Source organism: Gorilla gorilla, chromosome X (genome assembly GCF_029281585.2).
Source record: "Gorilla gorilla gorilla isolate KB3781 chromosome X, NHGRI_mGorGor1-v2.1_pri, whole genome shotgun sequence".
NCBI lineage: Eukaryota > Metazoa > Chordata > Mammalia > Primates > Hominidae > Gorilla > Gorilla gorilla.
This window is the reverse complement of record NC_073247.2, coordinates 177,539,065-177,545,955: the sequence shown is the minus strand read 5'-3', so window position 1 is coordinate 177,545,955 and position 6,891 is coordinate 177,539,065.

The window sequence follows — 6,891 nt, the reverse complement described above, 5'->3', positions numbered from 1 at the left end:
TACCTACTCCGCCATCTCTACAAACATGGAAATATCTACACCGCCATCTGTATAAAGATGGAAATATATACAATGCTATCTGTACGAACATGGAAATATCTAAACCGCTATCAGTATAAACATGGAAATATCTACACTGCTATCTGTATGAACTAGGAAATATCTACACCGCTATCTCAATATACATCGAAATACCTTCACTGCTATCTCTATAAACATGGAAATATCTAGACCGCCATCTCAATAAACATGGATATATCTACACCGCCATCTGTATAAACATGGAAATAGACCGCCATCTCTATAAACATGGAAATGTCTACACCGCCATCTGCATGAACATACAAATATCTTCACCGACATCGCTATAAAGTTGGAAATATCTACACCGCTATCTGTATTAACATGGAAATATCTACACCGCAATCTGTATGAACATAGAAATATCTACACCGCTATCAGTATGAACATTGAAATATCTACACCGCTATCTGTATGAACATGGAAATATCTACACCGCTACCTGTATGAACATGGAAATATCTACATCGCTATCTGTATGAACATGGAAATATCTACAGAGCTATCTGCATATCATTGGAAATATCTACACTGCTATCTCTATAAACAAGGAAATAACTACACCGCTATCTGTATAAACATGGAAATATCCACACCGCGATCTCTATGAACATGGAAATGTCTGCACCGCCATTTGTATGAACATGGAAATATCTACACCGCCAACTGTATGAACATGGAAATATCTTCACCGCCATCTGTATGAACATGGATATATCTACACCGCCATCTGGATGAACATGGAAATATCTACAACGCTATCTGTATGAACATGGAAATATCTACACAGCTATCTGCATATACATGGAAATATCTACAGAGCTTTCTCTGTTAACATGGAAATATCTACACCGCTATCTGAACAAACTTGGAAATATCTACACCGCTATCTGTATAAACATGGAAATATCTACACCGCCATCTGTATGAACATGGAAATATCTACACCGCCATCTCTAGGAACCAGGAAATATCTACACTGCCATCTTTATTAAGATGGAAATATCTACACCGGTATCTGTATAAACATGGAAATATCCACACCACTATCTGTGTAAACATGGAAATATCTTCATCGCTATCTGTATAAACATGGAAATAAGGACACCGCCCTCTTTATAAACATGTAAATAACTACAACGCTGTCTGTGTAAACATGGAAAGCTCTACACCGCTTTCTGTGTAAACATGGAAATATCTACACCGCTTTCTGTATAAACATGGAAATATCTACACTGCCATCTCTATAAACATGGAAATATCTACACCGCCATCAGTATAAACATGGAAATATCTACACCACCATCTCTATGAACATAGAAATATCTACACCGCCATCTCTATAAAGTTGGAATTACATACACCGCAATCTGTATGAACACGGAAATATCTACACTGCGATCTGTATGAACATAGAAATATGTTCACCGCCACCTGTATGAACCTGGAAATATCTACACCGCCATCTATATAAACATGGAAATAACTACACCGCCATCTCTATAAACATGGAAATATCTACAATGCTATCTGTATAAACATAGAAATATCTACACCGCCATCTGTTTAAACATGGAAATATCGACACCACCATCTCTATAAACATGGAAATATCTACACCGCCATCTTTATGAGCATGGAAATATCTACACCGCCATCTGTATGAACATGGAAATATCTACAATGCCGTCTGTATGAACATGGAAATATCTACACCGCCATCTGTATGAACATGGAAATATCTACACCGCCATCTGTATAAACATGGAAATAACTAAACCGCTATCTCTATACACATGGAAATATGTAGACCGCTGTCTCTATAAACATGGAAATATCCACACCGCCATCTGTATTAACATGGAAATATCTACACCACTATCTGTGTAAACATGGAAATATCTACACCGCTATCTGTATAAACATGTAAATATCTACACCGCTATCTGTTTAAAAATGGAAATACCTACACCGCTATCTGTATAAAGAGGTAAATATCTACACCGCAATCTGTATAATCATGGAAATGTCTACACCGCCATCTTTTTAAACCAGGAAATACCTACTCCACCATCTCTATAAACATGGAAATATCTACACCGCCATCTGTATAAACATGGAAATATATACAATGCTATCTGTATGAACAAGAAAATATCTAAACCGCTATCAGTATAAACATGGAAATATCTACACTGCTATCTGTATGAACTAGGAAATATCTACACCGCTATCTCAATATACATCGAAATATCTACACTGCTATCTCTATAAACATGGAAATATCTAGACCGCCATCTCAATAAACATGGATATACCTACACCGCCATCTGTATAAACATGGAAATATCTAGACCGCCATCTCTATAAACATGGAAATGTCTACACCGCCATCTGCATGAACATACAAATATCTTCACCCACATCGCTATAAAGGTGGAAATATCTACACCGCTATCTGTATAAACATGGAAATATCTACACCGCAATCTGTATGAACATAGAAATATCTACACCGCTATCTGTATGAACATGGAAATATCTACACCGCTATCTGTATGAACATGGAAATATCTACACCGCTATCTGTATGAACATGGAAATATCTACAGAGCTATCTGCATATCATTGGAAATATCTACACTGCTATCTCTATAAACATGGAAATAACTACACCGCTATCTGTATAAACATGGAAATATCCACACCGCGATCTCTATGAACATGGAAATGTCTGCACCGCCATTTGTATGAACATGGAAATATCTACACCGCCAACTGTATGAACATGGAAATATCTTCACCGCCATCTGTATGAACATGGATATATCTACACCGCCATCTGGATGAACATGGAAATATCTACACCGCTATCTGTATGAACATGGAAATATCTACACAGCTATCTGCATATACATGGAAATATCTACAGAGCTTTCTCTATTAACATGGAAATATCTACACCGCTATCTGAACAAACTTGGAAATATCTACCCCGCTATCTGTATAAACATGGAAATATCTACACCGCTATCTGTATAAACATGGAAATATCTACACCGCCATCTGTATGAACCTGGAAATATCTACACTGCCATCTTTATTAAGATGGAAATATCTACACCGCTATCACTGTAAACATGGAAATATCCACACCACTATCTGTGTAAACATGGAAATATCTACACCGCTACCTGTATGAACATAGAAATATCTACACCGCTATCTGTATGAACATTGAAATATCTACACCGCTACATGTATGAACATGGAAATATCTACACCGCTATCTATATAAACATGGAAATATCTACAGAGCTATCTGTATATCATTGGAAATATCTACACTACTATCTCTATAAACATGGAAATATCTACAATGCTATCTGTGAAAACATGGAAACACCTACACCGCTATCTGTATATACAAGAAAATAGCCACACTGCCATCTGTATAAACATGGAAATACCTACACCGCCACCTGTATGAACATGGAAATATCTACACCACCATCTCTATAAACATGGAAATATCTACACCGCCATCTGTATGAACATGGAAATGTCTACAGCGCCATCTGTATGAGCATGCAAATATCTACACCGCCATCTGTATGAACCTCGAAATACCTTCACTACCACCTGTATGAAGATGGAAATATCTACACCGCCATCAGTATAAACGTGGAAATATCTACACCGCCATCTGTATGAACATGGAAATATCTACACCGCCATCTGTATCAACTTGGAAATATCTACACCGCCATCGGAATGAACATGAAATGTCTACACCGCCATCTGTATATACATGGAAATATCTACACTACTATCTATATAAACATGGAAATATCTACAGCGCCGTCTGTATGAACATTGAAATATCTACACTGGCATCAGTATAAAAATGGAAATATTTACACCGCTATCTGAATAAACATGGAAATATCTACACCGCTATCTGTATAAACTTGGAAATACCTTCACCGCTACCTCAATAAACATGGAAATATCTACACCTCCATCTGTATAAACATGGAAATATCTATACCAAAATCTGTATAAACATGGAAATATCTACAGCACTACCTGTATATAGATGGAAATATCTACACCGCTATCTCTATAAACTTGGAAGTATCTACACCGCTATGTGCATAAATATGGAAACATCTACACCGCTATCTCTGTAAACATGGAATTATCTAAACCGCCCTCTGTACGAACATGGAAATATCTACATCGCCATCTCTATAAACATGGAAATAACTGCAAAGGTATCTGTATAAACAAGGAAATATCTACACCGCCATCTCTATAAGCATTGAAATATCTACACCGCAATCTGTATGTACATGAAAATATCTACAGCGCCATTTGTATAAACATGGAAGTAACTACACCGCCATCTCTATAAACATGGAAATACCGACATGGCCATCTACATGGACATGAAAATATCTACACCACCATATCTATAAACATGGAAATAACTACACCGCCATCTCTATGAACATGGAAATATCTACACTGCCATCACTGTAAACATGGAAATAACTACACTACTATCTCTATACACCTGGTGACATCTAAACCGCCATCTGTATGAACATGGAAATACCTACACCGCCATCTGTATGAAGATGGAAATATCTACAAAGCCATCTCTATAAACATGGAAATATCTTCACTGCCATCTGTATGAACAAGGAAATATCTATACCGCCATCTGTATGAACCTGGAAATATCTACACCGCCATCTGTATGAACATGGAAATATCTACACCATCTGCAGGAACATGGAAATATCTACACCGCTATCTGTATGAACATGGAAATATCTACACCGCCATCTGCATGAACATGGAAATATCTACACCGCCATCTTTATGAACATGGAGATATCTTCACCGCTATCTGTATGAACATGGAAATATCTACACCGCTATCTGTATGAACTTGGAAATATCTACACCGCCATCTGTATAAACATGGAAATATCTACACCGCTATCTTTATGAACATGACAATATCGACAGCGACATCTGTATAAACATGGAAGTATCTCCACCGTTATCTGTATAAGCATGGAGATAACTACACCGCTATCTCTATAAACATGGAAATATCTACAACGCTATCTGTATAAACATGGAAATATCTACACTCCTATCTGTAAAACAGGGAAATATGTACACCGCTATCTCTGTAAACATGGAAATATCTACACTGCTATACGTATAAACACGGAAATATCTACACCGCTGTCTGTATAAACAAGGAAATATCTACAACGCTACCTCTATAAACATAGAAATATATACACCGCCATCTCTATAAACATGGAAATATCTAAACCGCCATCCGTATGAACATGGAAATAACTACACCGCTATCTATAGAAAGAAGGAAATATCTACACCGCCATCTTTATAAACATGGGAATATCTACACCGCTATCTGTATAAGGATGGAAATATCTACTCCACTATCTGAATAAACAAGGAAATATCTACACAGCCATCTCTATAAAGATGAAAATATCTATACTTATATCTGTATGAACATGGAAATATCTACACCGCCATCTATATGAACATGGAAATACATACATCGCCAACAGTATGAACATGGAAATATCTACACCGCCATCTGCATGAACTTGCAAATATATACACCGCCATCTGTATGAACATGCAAATAACTTCACCGCCATCTGTATGAACATGGAAATACCTACAACGCCATCTGTAAGAACATGGAGATATCTACACCGCCATCTGTATGAACATGGAAATATCTACACTGCTATCTGTATGAACATGGAAATATCTACACCGCTATCTCTACAACCATGGAAATATCTACACAGCTATCTGTATAAACAAGGAAATATCTACTCCGCTATCTGTATATACATGGAAATATCTACACCGCTATCCGTTTAAACATGGAAACATCTACACCGTTATCTGTATAAACATGGAAATATCTACACCGCTATCTCTATAAAGATGGAAATATCTGCACCGCCATCTGTATGAACATGGGAATAGCTACACTGTCATCTGTATGAACATGGAAATATATACACCGCCATCTGCATAAACATGGAAATATGTACTATGCCATCTGTATGAACATGGAAATATCTATACCACTATCTGTATGAAGATGGAAATATCTACCCCGATATCTGTATGAACATTTAAATATCTACACCTCTATCTGTATGAACACTGAAATATCTACACCGCTATCTGTGTAAACATGCATACATCTTCACCGCTATCTGTATAAACAAGGAAATAGCTACACCGCTATCTGTATAAACATGGAAATACGTACACTGACATCTCTATAAACATGGAAATATCTACACCGCCACCTGTATGAACATGGAAATATCTACCCCACCATCTCTATAAACATTGAAATATCTACACCGCCATCAGTATGAACGTGGAAATATCTACACCGCCATCTGTATGAACTTAGAAATATCTACACCGCCATCGGAATGAACATGAAATTTCAACACAGCCATCTGTATATACATGGAAATATCTACACTGCTATCTATATAAACATGGAAATATCTACAGCGCCACCTGTATGAACATTGAAATATCTACACTGGCATCAGTATAAAAATGGAAATATCTACACCGCTATCTGAATAAACATGGAAATATCTACACCGCTATCTGTATAAACTTGGAAATATCTTCACCGCTACCTGTATAAACATGGAAATATCTACACCTCCATCTGTATAAACATGGAAATATCTATACCACTATCTGTAT